Raw genomic sequence first — 15,283 nt, forward strand, 5'->3', positions numbered from 1 at the left:
CCTGCAGGCTCGGAGCGCCCGACGACCATCAGCAACGGAGAAGAAGCGCGACATACAAAACGGCAAGTCTAAACTGTGCACCTCAAGCGGCGGCTGTTTGCCACAACCGACGCGCACGTTACCGCGTCGGAAGACAGCAGTGACTATTCATGCTGGAGTAAAGCAGAACTGTATCGAACTATACACAAAGTAAGCGGACATGTACCTGTAGATGGATGAACTGCCTCCGTGTGGTCTGTATATCGATGGGAAAAGACTCTTTATGACAGAATCTTGGGAGGTTGGCGTCATATTACGGCGTCATATTACGGCGTCATATTACGGCGTCATATTACAGGAGGCGTCATATTACAAATGACTAAGGTCTCAAAGGGAGAAGAGAAGTTTTGAAAAACAAAACATGAAAAAGAGATAATGCATGAGGACTGCAGTTTCAATACATACATACATACATACATACATACATACATACATACATACATACATACATACATACATACATACATACATACATACATACATACATACGCACACATACATACATACATACGCACACATACATACATACATACATACATACATACATACATACATACATACATACATACATACATACATACATACATACATACATACATACATACATACATACATAGACTAATAAACTTGGACTAATGTGATATGGTCTTACAACATAGGTATATGCTATTTATTACCATCCATACATTTTGATGTATGCGTAGATATTTGTTTCAACGGAAGCTGCTAGAGAGTTGCCTCATTCTTTTTGTCTGCCTCTATTGTGCTGTAGAGCACTGAACATGTACAGTCAACTTGCATGCGCACATGTGCTTCTTCAATGGCGCGTTGGTATCCTTCAGCACGCACGCAGGAAACAGGTGCCACAACTCCCGCTGTCCATCCTGTCATTAGCGCGTCTGGATGCCCGGACGCAAGATCGATACGGCTTAATAAGACGCTTAGCAGCACCTTCCAGCTGACTGAAACTTCAAACATTCACACGGTAACGTGAATGTGAAGATAATGCGGCGCTGAAAGCCGCGTATACTTTAGCGGACGTCGAAGGTACGTTTTACGTGGTTGCTAATAATGAGAGAAGCATCTTCGTCGAATTTTTGAGCTGGGCGAAACGTGCCCGCTGCGTGAAACGCGATGCTGAGTGCCAAAGTTGTAATGATGGGCTTATTCAGACTGATGGACTTATACGCTAAACTTATACAGACGTTGTCGTGCAAGAAAAAAAAGGAAGGAAAAGAAGAAAATGAACAAGAGAGAAAGAGAGAGAGAGAGAAACCATTGTATACATATACGTGTGAGTGGCCTAAATATCTGAACACCTGGCACCTCTGCGCCAATCAGGTGTGTAAAATGCGTCACGAGCACGCCGACACGAGCGACTGTTACACGCAGAAAGAGTCTCTATACCAGCTCCAATCTGTTACACTTACACTAAATAAACCTTTATTTGAAGTGTGCAACTGACTGTCAAGAAAAAAAACTTAGATCATGAACGTCAATCGATAACCATACAATCTGCGAAACACGAAGTGTCAGGCTACGCTGCGAAGAAAAGCGGTCAGGCTCTTGAAAGCGTGCTTCGCCAACAACGCACCCTCCGTGCAGTGAAGGCCACCTTCTTGATACCGCATCGTGGACTTTAATGTAAATGTTCCTTCACAAGGATGCGTATTGAGATTTCTTCATAGCATTTTTTGGAATTAGAGGTGGTTCATGTACTCATTTCGTAGGACACGTTAAGATGGCTGCGTCAGTTTTGGGAGGGCTCTAGATACTCTTTTACTACCTGCGCTTCCAAACCGAAGTAAGCATACGTGTATTTTTTTTTTTTTAGTTCGAACATCATCGAGGTGAAACAGCTGCGACCTCACACTCAGCAGAAGCCAGTGAGTCATCGCGGCGAGCACGACACATGTTAAAACATCTACAGGAAGCAGTAAATATGAAACATGTGGCGCGCGTCGGCTTATTGGCGCGTCTCTGGGCAGATGGATGGGCGCACTGCTTCTATCACTACACGCCACAAACCTATAACGAAATGCTGCGAGCTTAGCCGAAGCAGAGGCACTGTCCTACACAAGACTACCACATACAACCCGAGCGTGATGATTCTATACATATAGACGAGGGGAAGCTGACGCCAACCTTGGCGATATATAGTGATGGCGTTTCGCGAATAAAACGGAATGCCGGCAATGAAGACGTGCCATTGGAGCGCGTGCCCGCCTCCAGCCACCGTACGAGAAAGATTGAGTTTCGAGGGAGGTGACGCGACGCAGAACGTGACCGGCATGCCGTCGCCGCACAAACGTGGGGAGTGCATCGCATCCGGGAGAGGGCGGATGCGCAAATAGGGCGCGCGCGTCCCTCGTCAACTGTTGATGGCTCCCTAGACCTGCCGACAACGCCGGCCAGCAATCATTGGGGGCCGCTGTATCGGCGCCCTCTCTCTCTCGTGCGGCTCTCTCTCTCTCTCCCACCCAAGGGACCCCAGGCGCGATACCAGAAACCACCACGTGCGTCTGATACACTGGACGCACTTCCACCCGAGGACGCGTATAATACGTTTACACATTTCGTTTTTGCTTCTGCGTGGCCACTGACAGGGTCGCCGTACTGCTGAGATCTGTAGCGTCGCAGTAATGCACAGCGTGAGGATGTCTTGTCTCTTTGTCGTCGTTCTGTTCTCGCGCTATAACTATCGTGATGTCATGCCAACTAGCCCAAGCTGCCACACTTCTAAGTAAACATCTCGGCGTGACAGTCAGCCGCGGCCAGGTGAAAAAAAAAAACAGCACTGCGCGAAAAGACAACCGTCAGTCGCGCGTCGAGATCGAGGCCTGAAGTATGCACATTTGCCACCGGGTACTAAGTGTCCACGCTGCCCCGTCCCAGTGATGGACACCGATGAATACCACCTAATGTGGACATTTGGAGGCTTACAATCGGAACGCTCCCGCCTCCCACTGCAGGCAGGCCTGCGCTACAGAGTCACGACCTGATATAACTACAGGATACGATATATCGAATTTCACAAAACACGGCTTGAATTCATTCACAACAGAGGCTTCACAGCGCACTTAGTACACACATATGGCTGTATCACAATGAATTGTATACATACATTGACAGTGTGAAATGATAAATTTGGAATTTATACGAGCCAGAATAACAATGTGATTGAAGAGGCACACCGTAGTGGCGGGCTACGAACTAATTTGACCGACTGTGGTTTCTTAGTCTGCACCTATATATCCAAGTACACGGGTATTCTCGAACTTCGCTACAATCAAAAAGCGGCCTCCGTGGCACGGAATCGAATCCGCGCGCCCTCGAGCTGGGATGATGAGGTAAAACAAAAGAGACAGAAACTACCGGAGCACGACAGTCATCGTATACGGTATACCTCCCCGCAGAAGACCTGCCGAGATGTACTACTATACAAAGTACACACACCTTTCGTTGGAACACAATTAATTAGTTCCATTGATTATGAGTTCCACAATGCTGCATTGCTTTTGGTATCAGTTTATTTCAGCAATAACGTTAAATATAATGCGAGGACGCGGGCCACACATTGGTCAAGGTGGCGCCAACCCCTTCCCTTCCCACGCCATTGTCGTTATTTATTTATTTATTTATTTATTTATTTATTTATTTGTTATACTCTGGCATTGAAGCGTCATTGTTTGCACTGCATCCTCGCCTGAAGAGACCGAGTTTGTTCAGCCAGACAACCATGCAAGCAAAGACAGCGAAAAAAAAGGGGGGGGGGGATAGCACTGACCAATACAACTATCAGTCGACAATCGTGCTTTTTTTTTGCCGCTAATACTTTTGTCCTTCGGCCAACGCTTTCACTCCGCGATAACCGGGAGGCTGCATCAAAATCGCAATACTATACGTACAGTCGTCGTACTTATGAAAAGGAACAGCAGTGCCAAGTGAACATAAGCAGGAGAGAGCGGTGCCGTTCGTTTTATCTTTTTTTTTCACGCTTTGACAACGATTATTTCTTGGAACAGTTCAGCAAACAAGCATTGTTTATACAAGATTCGGAATCATACGAAGAAACGAAAAACATAAACCATTACTTAGCGACAAGGGGTGCAGGCAATGGCAGAGCGGAAGCTGCGTCACATCATGGGAATACAGTTGACTATGTAAACGGCCCAGCGTTGTGTGTTAGAGATTGCAGTTTGAAGAGCTGCGCAATATGCTGCAGCGTACATCTCGTACATAGTTATCTACTGCAGTGTCGCATTACAGTAAAGCACGGTGTATAAATGGGTGTGAATATATTTGCATAGCAAGAATAGAATGGAATTCAAAGCGCGTTGAAACGTTTCACGATGCATCTATCTCACAAGACAGAGCAGCGAAAGATGGAGAACCTGATTCCGACTGAAAAAAAAAACGCATCTATAGAAGAAAAAAATACCTCAGAATCAAACTAACCCGATTTGTCAACCTACACGCAGGAACATAACGACTCCAACGCACTACGACACTGAACGACAAAAACTATCTGAAAACGTCGCTGAACGACGCGGTTTCTTTCTTCCGCTCTCTGCAGTGTCATTTTATTAATTTATTTCGGGAAGGGTGGAGATGGGGCAGGGGAGGGGGGGGGGAGAGCGTGTAATCATACGTTGTGTATGTTCGTGTATGTGTGTTTGTGTGCGTGCGTGTACACACGCAAGATCAGAAAATGTCTTGGAAGGTTTAAAATCCCCGCTCATTTCGCAATGACTTAAAGGTGATCCCACTTGTTCAACTCAGATTTCCAGCTGTACTGCAGAAAATTTTCAGTGCAACTTTTATGATAGAGTTCGTGACAACACGCAGTTAGTTAGGTCAGGCGTGACGTGACGATTCACTGTCGCGTGTAAAACCTGCGCGAGTGCCATACAATATAGTTTTGAAGAAGCTAAGGGCCACCCAGCCGAACTGAGATTCCAAGACCGAGATCTCCAATAAATGCCCGTTTTTGGTTCCGACCAGTCCCTCGCTTAATAAGGCCATCCATCATAACCGCACAATTAGGAGGCACGAAAAACTCTACAGCGCAATTCTATACAAAGACCCACGCTTGTCTAACCGCAATTTTACTAACAGCCACGCAAAAAGGGTCGACGCACGCTAGCGAGCCTAGCGGTCAATGCCAATCACGTTTCGCCTGGCGTCTTCCAAGTGGCTGCCCAGGTTGCCGATGAGCGCAGGACGTCCCTAACGATCTCAACGGCTCGGCTTTCTTTCGGGGCACGCCCAGAACTTCCGCGGGGTCGATACAGGTTGATTGGGCGCCCATTCCGTCGGATTGGCCGACCCCCATTCGGCCGATCGCTTTTGCTCTGGCCTTCCATTTATACACTTCGGTCACGCGAATGAAAAACAAAAACGAAATAAGTAAAACAATGAAGATATTGGGCCCCATCACGAGTAACGGTGAATTCTCGGCGGCGTCGGAGTTGGTTTAGGAAGAGACGCGTGAGGCTGCAAAGGGCTACCAAGCGAGCAACCGTTTGCTGGCCACCTGCTTTTATCGCTACGTGCACGCAGTTCTAACGCAGTGGCATAGCCACCTTGAACAGCGGAAAATGGGTGGAGGGGGGTCTGTGGGCCCTGTCACTTTTCCTGTCCTTTTCCACACCACCGCAAAGGCATAGCATCTGTCCACCCGGAACGAGCTGGGCATTCAGTTGTACATTTTTTTCCCTTGAATGCAAGCATCAGTGCAGTCATTCACGTCAGTTACGACCAGAGCAACAACAAAAGGAATGGTTACAAGCGGGAAAGGAGGATGAGGAGGAAAGAGTGCGCGAGAGAGGCGGCGGAAGCAGTAATTGGGGAGGAAGAAGTCGTTCGTCCGGATGCGGTCTAGCTCTCGTCTTCGCAAATGAGACTCTCCGCTAATTAAGGCAGCGAACGACCGAACGCCGCTAGATTGTTACGAGACTGCGGCCGGCCTCGAACGTCCGAGCATCGTTGGGAACACGGTGCACGAAGACCAATCAGAGTGAACGCGGGCCCTGGCGAGGGTAAAAGCTGGCGCGTGCAAAACTGTGTTTCATATGAACTGTGAAACATATATGAACTGTGTTTCATATCAGTTCATATGAACTGTGTTTCATATCACAGTTTCATACGTTTCATATGAAACTGTGAAAGAGTTCATATGAAATTGTGAAACATATAAAACACAGTTTCATATGAACAGTTCATATGAAACACAGTGTCGATGTGGCGGCACCAGTGGACATTCCTGCCCACTGGTGCCGCCACATCGACAGCGCTGCGCGAGGCTCGACCTGCCTCGCTTGTTGCTGCTGCGGCGCTATACCCGCATATCCCTCCAGAGGGATATACAGGTAGCGGTGATCGATACCTCGCACCTCCACCAAATTATAATGTAAACACTGAACGAAAAGCGGTAGCGGCGTCGGGTCGGGAAAGTAGCAGCAAGAACCGCACGGCTATTCGGGCAGCGTCGCAGCAGCTGCAAGCCAGGCAGTTCCAGCTCGCGCTATAAAGGGCTAGGCGTCGATATGGCGGTAGCGTTGGGCATTTCTTCTTCACCACGAAACAAATATTCCCGTATGCCGTACATGAAAGGCGTCAGTTACGAGGAGCAAGGGTTATAGCTCCCTCTACCCTCTCCCCCCTCCCCTCCCCCAACTTGCCCGCGGCGGCAATGACTCAACGCATTCTTCAGCAGCTGCGAATTGTCGATATGTGGCGCTATTCTGGAACGAACCGCACGTAGTTACAGTTCCAAGTTTTGACCACAAAATGCACGGACACAATGCGCAGTCAATGCAACTTTCGAACAAACCTTACGCATCCACCCATCCCTTGCCCCGCTCTGCTGCGCACGCAAGAGTACGTTGCGAATGTACCGCACCTTATTTCTCCAGCTCTCTCTCGTCGACTGACTAAGGACGCCCTCCGGCATTAAAATGTGAAGTTCTGAGCTTTTCTTCCTAGAAAAATAAGAAGGCGACAGGATAGAGAGATCGCGTATCTGTTAGGCACAACGGTAACGGAAACCACCAGAAGTCGAGGAATGTATTAGAGCGTTATTTGTATTATTTTAACTGTATTGTAGTAACTATGGTATACGTCACGGCAAGTGTCGAACACTTTTTCTTTATTTTTTTGCCAACTGGCGTCATAGTTAGTAACGGTGCCTACATTTCATGTACGAGTGATGATACCCCGCCGTAACGCTTACAATGTTTCGCGATGGAATTGGCCCGCACTCTGCATGCTGCGACTCGTGAGACAGAACGTAATCACACCTAAGTGAAAAGGGGCGGTTACTTCACCATCAGTGTAGGAGGGCAGAACGTCATACCACTTATATTCATTGTCATTCGCCATTGTTCTAATCATCGTGACAGATACATACAACGGTAGGCGCTAAAATGCCGAGAACAGTCGTGTCTCATACAGACTCGGGCGTTTCTGTGCTTTTTTTTTATACAGCGAAGAAACGGCCGTGCCCGTGTGAGACATACAAAAACGCAAGAGTGCTTATAGTGCTTTCATGGGCACTTTAGCACAGTTGGTGGAAAGTAAGAAAGAAAAAAAAAGACGAAGGACTCGACGCGAGCAGGAAGGCGCATGGGTTTAAAAAGAAAACAAAAGAAAGCACTCATGGAGGCTATAGCTGCTTTCAAGGAACATAACAGCGGCTTCAAGGCCCTTCGGGCCAAAAGGAGCAAAACAGGAAATCGGTCGTACGGCCATCCACCGCATTGCAGAGCAATAGTCTTGACGCATGTGAAATCGGAGGCGGCAGAACAATGGGCGATCACTATAGTATCTGGAAAGCCACACAAGACAAAAGTGCTGCTGCGGTTCTGCAAAGAAAAAAATAATATCTAGCTACGGCAGTGCCTCGGTTCTGCTTCATTGCGACTCCAACTGAAAGCATCGCAACGTTACTACCTTACAATGAGACTGCCTCGCCTGACCGTCCATTCTCTTTACTTTTTACTTGCTCTGTACGTATTTCGAGGCGATAGCGTCAACATGAGGCTACATGTCTGTCAGTGTTTCTCTTCTGTCCACCGTGGAAAGCTGCCGTATCGCAACTACAGTTGTTGCTTAGAAATCTGGGGCACGTACGCATGTCCAAGACGCGAGACAAACCACTAGTGCAACAATGGCGTATTCGAGGAGGGTTATATTCACCTTTTCATAAACACCTCCCTGGGTGCTGCCATAGCCCTCCTTGGGCTGTGCAAATTGGCGCGTCCCCTCGAAAATGCACTGGCAACGCTGCGCCCTTAGCCTTTGTACTCCCGCGCACAGCCCATCATGGCGGTGTTTTTTTCCTTCCTGTGAAAAGGTGTATAGGACGCCTTCGTTTTACAGAAGAGCTGTCATGCTCCAGGTTTGCTGTGTGTCGTATATATAGAAAATTACCGTCGTCATGAACGGGCAAGCGCGCTCCTCATCCTCTTCTTCCTCTTCCGCTTCACTACCAGGCGTGGGATGCGATAACCCTGATAGGCGAGGGAACGAGTGAACTGAATGATAAATTTTTGGCGGAAAAAAACAAAAACTTATTGTCGAGGCGTGTTCCGAAACCGCGTACCCACGATTTGAAGGCAAGCTTCGTAGCCACTGGGAATTGAGGGTGAGGGTAGAGAGCAGGAGATAAAAACAGAAAGTAACAGAAAGGGAGAGAGAATTCAAAAAGAAATATACATAAACAGAGAAAGAAATGGAAAAAAAAAGAAGAGCAAGCATAGTCACGTATAGTATATAGTGCAGAACGGGGTCGGAAAGATAGAGCTACGTCAGATGGTGAAAGCCTAGCCAAGCAAGAACCAGCTATAGGCGCCCACAATCTGTATAAATGATGACCGCTACCAGCATCACTAAGCATCACCATCCTTCTACACTAGTGTCCTTTCTTCCTTCCACAACGTTCTGTTTTACTATCATCCTCCTCTTTCAAAATTTTCGTGCACAAGAACATTTCGCTCACATTTTTTTTTCTGTGGCTCTACACCATAATTGAGACCTCTGAATGAATGAATGAATGAATGAATGAATGAATGAATGAATGAATGAATGAACAGCCATTGCCATCCTTTTGTCAGCTTACAAACCAGGGGCGACACTGGCATCGCCGCCACAAAAGCAAAATCTTTCCAACCATTTCCATTCTTCTCTCCTTCTTCGTACTCTTACTATTCTTTTCTACCACTCTTTCGTGTTAACCATAACCTATAAACCTCCAGGCTTTTCCTTTTTCTAACTCTTGTTCACCTGCTATACGGCCCCCTAAGTCTTCCTCGTATCTTCTCCGAGTCGTTGTTTGGAGTATACACGGTCATGCACGTTTTCGACGACATGCAGGCGGCCGACGACCCCCGATAAATGAACTGCTTACTTCTCGCTTTCTCCACCTGAAAGCCGGGACCCAAAAGAAGCAGTGACAAAAGACGTCGTCGCTTTCATTTTTGCATCCAGTCTCTTCCGAACTCGACCAATGTTGTGGATGGGGACACTGTGGTCAATTGATTGATTGATATGTGGAGTTTAACGTCCCAAAACCACCATATGATTATGAGAGACGCCGTAGTGGAGGGCTCCGGAAATTTCGACCACTTGGGGTTCTTTAACGTGCACCCAAATCTGAGCACACGGGCCTACAACATTTCCGCCTCCATCGGAAATGCAGCCGCCGGGATTCGATCCCGCGACCTGCGGGTCAGCAGCCGAGTACCTTAGCCACTAGACCACCGCGGCGGGGCGACACTGTGGTTAAACCTTTCTTCTCCCCCTAATAAAGTACCCCGAGCACGCCTAGGCTACATTTATGTAGAGCATCTCAGGGACCCTGCTTTAGAGTGGCTGGTCACTCTCGTTGGTGTCGCTCGTCAGTGTCGTTAGTACTGCGCCAGATACGGCGCACACACAAAAAAAGCCTAACCTGCGACCTCTGCAACATAGCAAGGTTGAAGCGAACGACGGTAACTGCCGGCACGTTTTGTACTGAGCGTTCAAATGTTCACCTAGAAACGGTGAAGCGCTAGGGAAGGACGGGCGAGTTTTTTTTTTTTTTTTTATGGTCAAGCTCCAGTGCCACTGCAAATGTGCCGTTTCGTTCTTTAAAGAATAACGAGATGAAGAATAAAAAACGCAACCTCCTGCTTGAAGCGCATAACTCCTTCAACAAAGTGAATGAACACTCAGGAACACCTAATATATATATATGAGATCTAACAGACAGTAATGCCAAGGAATGTACAGGGGAAGTTATTAGAACCAATGGAATGTAAATAAGAAGAAAGAAAAGTGGATGAAAAAATAACCAACCGTGAGCAGGAATTGAACCTACGACCTTCGAATAACGCGTTCGATGCTCTAACCACTGAGCTACCACAGCGGCCTTCCCTCCATCCACTTTTTTGGGTTTATATGTGAATTTTGGGTTTATATGTGAATTACTGTCTGTTAGATCTCATTAATATTGTGTTAAAACACGGAAAAACGAGCCCTTAGGTATACACTTCTTTCTTCCATATATATATATATATATATATATATATATATATATATATATATATACGCGTCGTCGCACTCGTATGACCACGAATTGAAGGGCCCGTTGCTTCCAAGGAGCTTCGTCAGCGGTGATATGATCGTGGCGAAATTTCGTATGAAGCGTCGGAAGTATGAGCACAGGCCCACGAAACTACGCAGTTCTTTGACAGATGCAGGTTTGGGGAATTCGGCCACGGCCTGAAGCTTGGCAGGATCAGGAAGAATGCCGTCTTTGGACACGACGTACCCCAGTATGGTGAGTTGCCGTGCTGCAAAGCGGCACTTTTTCAGATTTAGTTGTAAGCCGGCATTGCTCACACGTGCGAAAACTTCTTTCAGACGTTGGAGATGCGTGGAGAAATCCGGAGCAAAGACAATGACATCGTCGAGGTAACACAAGCACGTGTACCATATCAAGTTGCGCAGAATGGTGTCCATCATGCGCTCAAAGGTCGCAGGTGCATTACATAGACCAAACGGCATGACGTTAAACTCGTACAAGCCGTCTGGCGTGACGAAGGCGGTCTTTGGTCGAGCGTCGTCAGCCATGGGTACTTGCCAGTACCCCGAGCGCAGATCGAGAGAAGAAAAAAAAATCGGCTCCATGAAGGCTGTCAATCGCGTCATCGATGCGTGGCAGTGGATAAACATCCTTGCGAGTGATCTTATTGAGCCGTCTGTCGTCTACACAGAACCGCACAGAACCGTCTTTCTTCGCAACAAGAACAACAGGAGACGCCCATGGACTGTCGGAGGGCCGAATAACGTCGCGTCGGAGCATATCGTCAACCTGATCATTAATTACTCGACGTTCAGCAGGCGACACGCGATATGGACGTTGCCGTAAAGGTGGATGGGCACCAGTGTCGATGCGATGCGTAACAACGGACGTGCGACCGAGAGAACTTCGCCCGACATCGAAAGAAGAACGATATTCTTGTAACAGGTCCAGAAGTTGGGAACGCTGTGCGGCCGTAAGGTTGTTAGCGATGGAGGGGCCAAATACATCAGCAGACGACGAATCAGAAGTGGAAACAGCATTGATGGTACACGACCTGGGAGCGCGCGTGTCATCGGGTACGTCCAGGACTTGTGCGTCGTCGACTGGTTCCACTCTGCCGAGACATTCCCCTCGAAGCAAGGTAACAGCGTACGGGAACGGGTTGGTTACAAAAATAGCAGTGTTGCCCTGGTTGACCTGCACGGTCGCGAAAGGTACTAGCAACCCTTTCCTGCTGCAAGCGCGGTCAGATGGCGAAACAAGTCCAATGGTGTCGGAGAGACCAGCGCAGTAGACAGACACAGCCGTCGTCGAGTTTGGAGGCACTGTTGTATCGTCTCTCGTTAGAATCTTGCTCAGTGTCGGGGGACTGTCTTCTGGCGTCAAATGCGAGAAGGGTGAGAGCTCAATTTCGGCAGTGGCACAATGGATGACGGCGTCATGGCGGGAGAGAAAGTCCCATCCCAGGATGACGTCATGAGAGCATGCCTGAATGACGATGAACTGGGCGACATACAGAACGTCCTGGATGACAACGCGAGCTGTGCACCCTGCTGTAGGATGAATCCGGTGCAAACTCGCAGTACGGAGGGATAACCCAGAAAGTGGCGTCGTCACTTTTCGAAGTAAGCGGCAGAGTTTTTCGTCCATAACTGATACGGCAGCTCCAGTGTCAATAAGAGCCGATGCACAAACACCGTCCACAAGCACGTCAATGACATTCGAGGGGCTGCTCTGAGGGCTTTCACATTGCGATAGCGTCGCAGTCCTTGCCTCAGGGACTGCGACGACTAGTTTTCCCGCTCATGAGATGCCGCACTTGGCCGCATGGGAGACAGGGAACGGCGTCGTGGAGACGGTGATCTTCGAGATGGACCTGGGCGAGATCGAGGTGGCATAGACGGCGGTTCTTCGCGATAAAGACGGCTGAGTTGGCCAGCAACAGGTGAAGAAATTGGAGCCGGCTGTACGCGATGGCAATAACGGGCCACGTGACCGGCGTAACCGCAGGCAAAGCAGATGGGCCGGTTGTCGGGTGTGCGCCATCTGTTCACCGGGGTAGGTCTCACCCATGTCGCAAGGGCTGATGGACGGAACGGTGGCTGCATGGTGGGCTGAAGCTGAGGCTGAGGGGTTACGTCAACATACGTAGCGGGCATACCCGCTGCAACGGACGGAGGTCGTGCAGCAGCTTCAGCGTAGGTCAGAGGGGCGGGTGCTTGAACGACTTGGGGTGGCCTGGCGACCACTTGCGCGTAACTCAGGGACGCAGGAGCCGGAGGCTGTTGGGGGTGGTAAGCAGGCATTACCTCCGCTATTTCCTGTTCAATCGCTCGGCGGATGGGAGGGAGAAGGGTAGTAGCCGATTGTTGAACAGCAGGTTGGTGGGAAAAGGGCAGGAGGGAGAACTGACGCGCGATTTCCTCACGGATAAAGGACTTCAGTTCTGCCATCAACGCCACTTGGTCACAACTGGCCTCCAAGCCAGCAAGCGTTGCAGCTCGTGGTGGGGAGCGTCGGGTCATCGAACGCTGCCGGCGGAGCTCCTCGTAGCTCTGGCACAGTGTGATGACCTCAGCCACCGTGCCGGGGTTTTTGGCGAGCAGCATCGTGAAGGCATCATCGTCGATGCCTTTCATGATGTTTCGGATCTTGTCAGACTCGGACATGGTGTGATTGGATTTGTTGCATAGGTCCAGGACATCTTCAATATAGCTGGTGAATGACTCACCAGCCTCCTGAGCCCGTTCACGCAAGCGCTGCTCGGCTTGCAGCTTGCGAACAGCAGGGCGGCCGAAGACGTTGACGATTGCGGTCTTGAAATCGGACCAGGTGGCAAAATCGGACGCGTGGTTGTTGTACCACAAACTGGCGACACCGGCAAGGTAAAACACCAAGTTTGTCAGCTTGCCGTCCTCGTCCCATTTGTTGGGGACGCTCACGCGGTCGTAAATGGCGAGCCAGTCCTCCACGTCAGTGCCATCAGCGCCAGTGAAGATGGGTGGATCGCGGATTCTGGGGACACCGGGACAAGGGGGTGGCATTGGAGGAGGCGTTTGCTGAGAAGCGTCTTGGTACATAGTAGATGGCAGGGTACGTGATCGTAGCTCCAAAGGCATAGACAGGGATCGCAGCACTCTCCACCAAATTGTTAAGGCGTTTATTAGCCGGCAACGAGCGAGAATATGCAATGGCGACAGTCACAGCAAAGCACGGGCTCTCAGCGCGAGCGGCGTCCTTGTTGGGTAGCCCCACTAGAAGGTACGCAAGAGTTCGACCCATTTCATAGTTCGGAGGCTTCGCTACAATATATATATATATATATATATATATATATATATATATATATATATATATATATATATATATATATATATATATATATATATATATATACAGACACGCAGTGCCCGCATTTTTTTCCCTTGATGCCGCGTTCCAATGGAACACAATAAAGTTTATTCATTAATCCACTTTTAAAGTGCCGTTGTTCCAGCCAGGCTGAGGCCTATCACGACATCTAGCCTGGCATGCCCTAAACTGATCTAATTGGATAGGTCATGGGGGGGGGGGGGGGGGGGCTTAATGAGAAACTACAGAATCATGCCGTCTAGGCCGGGAATCGAACCTTCGCGCCCTCGTATTCGGCACCGCAGAACCCCGCTAAGAGCCACCGCAGTGGTTTGATTATAAACTTCGTGTAGTGCTGAAGTCAACTTATGCACAAGCCCGCAAGATTGCAAAGAGTGTCAGCCGATTCTGTACAACTAGCTGTGATTCGCGACTATCTCGGTCTTCGTCCGGTTTGCTCTGAACTTTGACAGCAGCGCTACGAGCCAAAAAACAAGAGACCGACCGGCCCAGGCGGGTCAGTGTGTGCCACTTCCGCATCACGCTAGAAGAGCACGGACATGCGAGGGGCCACCGGAGGATGGCTGTCGGATCATCGCCGTCTGGCTCGCACGCGTTCAAAAATGTCGCATATTTCACAGGTGTCACATACATAGACAGTTATAATGTTTTACACACGCACAGCGATGGTATTCATACCCTGATCAGGGTATATGCGGTGTAACGATTTTATTATTATTATTATTTCTTTTCACATGCCCAGTCTGAAGTTATGATCAGGCTAGGGTGTGAAACGGCGTGACGTACCGTACGTTGGCAAACCACACGGCAACCTTTCTCGCGCAAGAGCGCTGCAAAAAAGCAGTGCGGAGGACATGAACTGATTCTCATCCGGAACGAAATTCTAAATCAGTGGTGTATTTGATAGAATTTTGATAGGTTGAAGAGACGAGTGCGATACGTGTACACCGATATATCGCACATATGCCCCGCTAATTCTTTTTGTCCCTCACGATCAAGCCTCGAACCGTCCGCCAGTTATAAATAGGTTACATAATATTTCCTCCGGTCAGCAATCGCTGCTCGATCGAGCTTTGGTGGTTGCGCAGGTATCGCAGTTAGCAACGAACCAAAGCAAAACATCACTGCCCAACAATACTGCAATGCCAGGACGTTCCCATCGTTTAAATTCAAAGCATCGCTCCATGCACCGCTGAACTATCCGGAGAGCTGCGTCGAGAGGCATTCAGCTGGCAACTTTTTCGAGGCTCGAAAGTTAATTAATTAACGGATAAGTCGCTCCGTCTCAGCTGATCGAACCGGGCG

General features: G+C 48.8%; 1 protein-coding gene across 1 annotated transcript in view; it reads right to left on the minus strand.

Moving 5' to 3' along the window:
- Positions 1 to 15,283, minus strand: part of LOC119188241 (uncharacterized) — a 129,230-nt gene that overhangs the window by 113,634 nt on the left and 313 nt on the right. The gene's annotated exons all lie outside the window — the stretch shown is intronic.

Source organism: Rhipicephalus microplus, chromosome 1 (genome assembly GCF_043290135.1).
Source record: "Rhipicephalus microplus isolate Deutch F79 chromosome 1, USDA_Rmic, whole genome shotgun sequence".
Classification (NCBI taxonomy): Eukaryota; Metazoa; Arthropoda; class Arachnida; order Ixodida; family Ixodidae; genus Rhipicephalus; species Rhipicephalus microplus.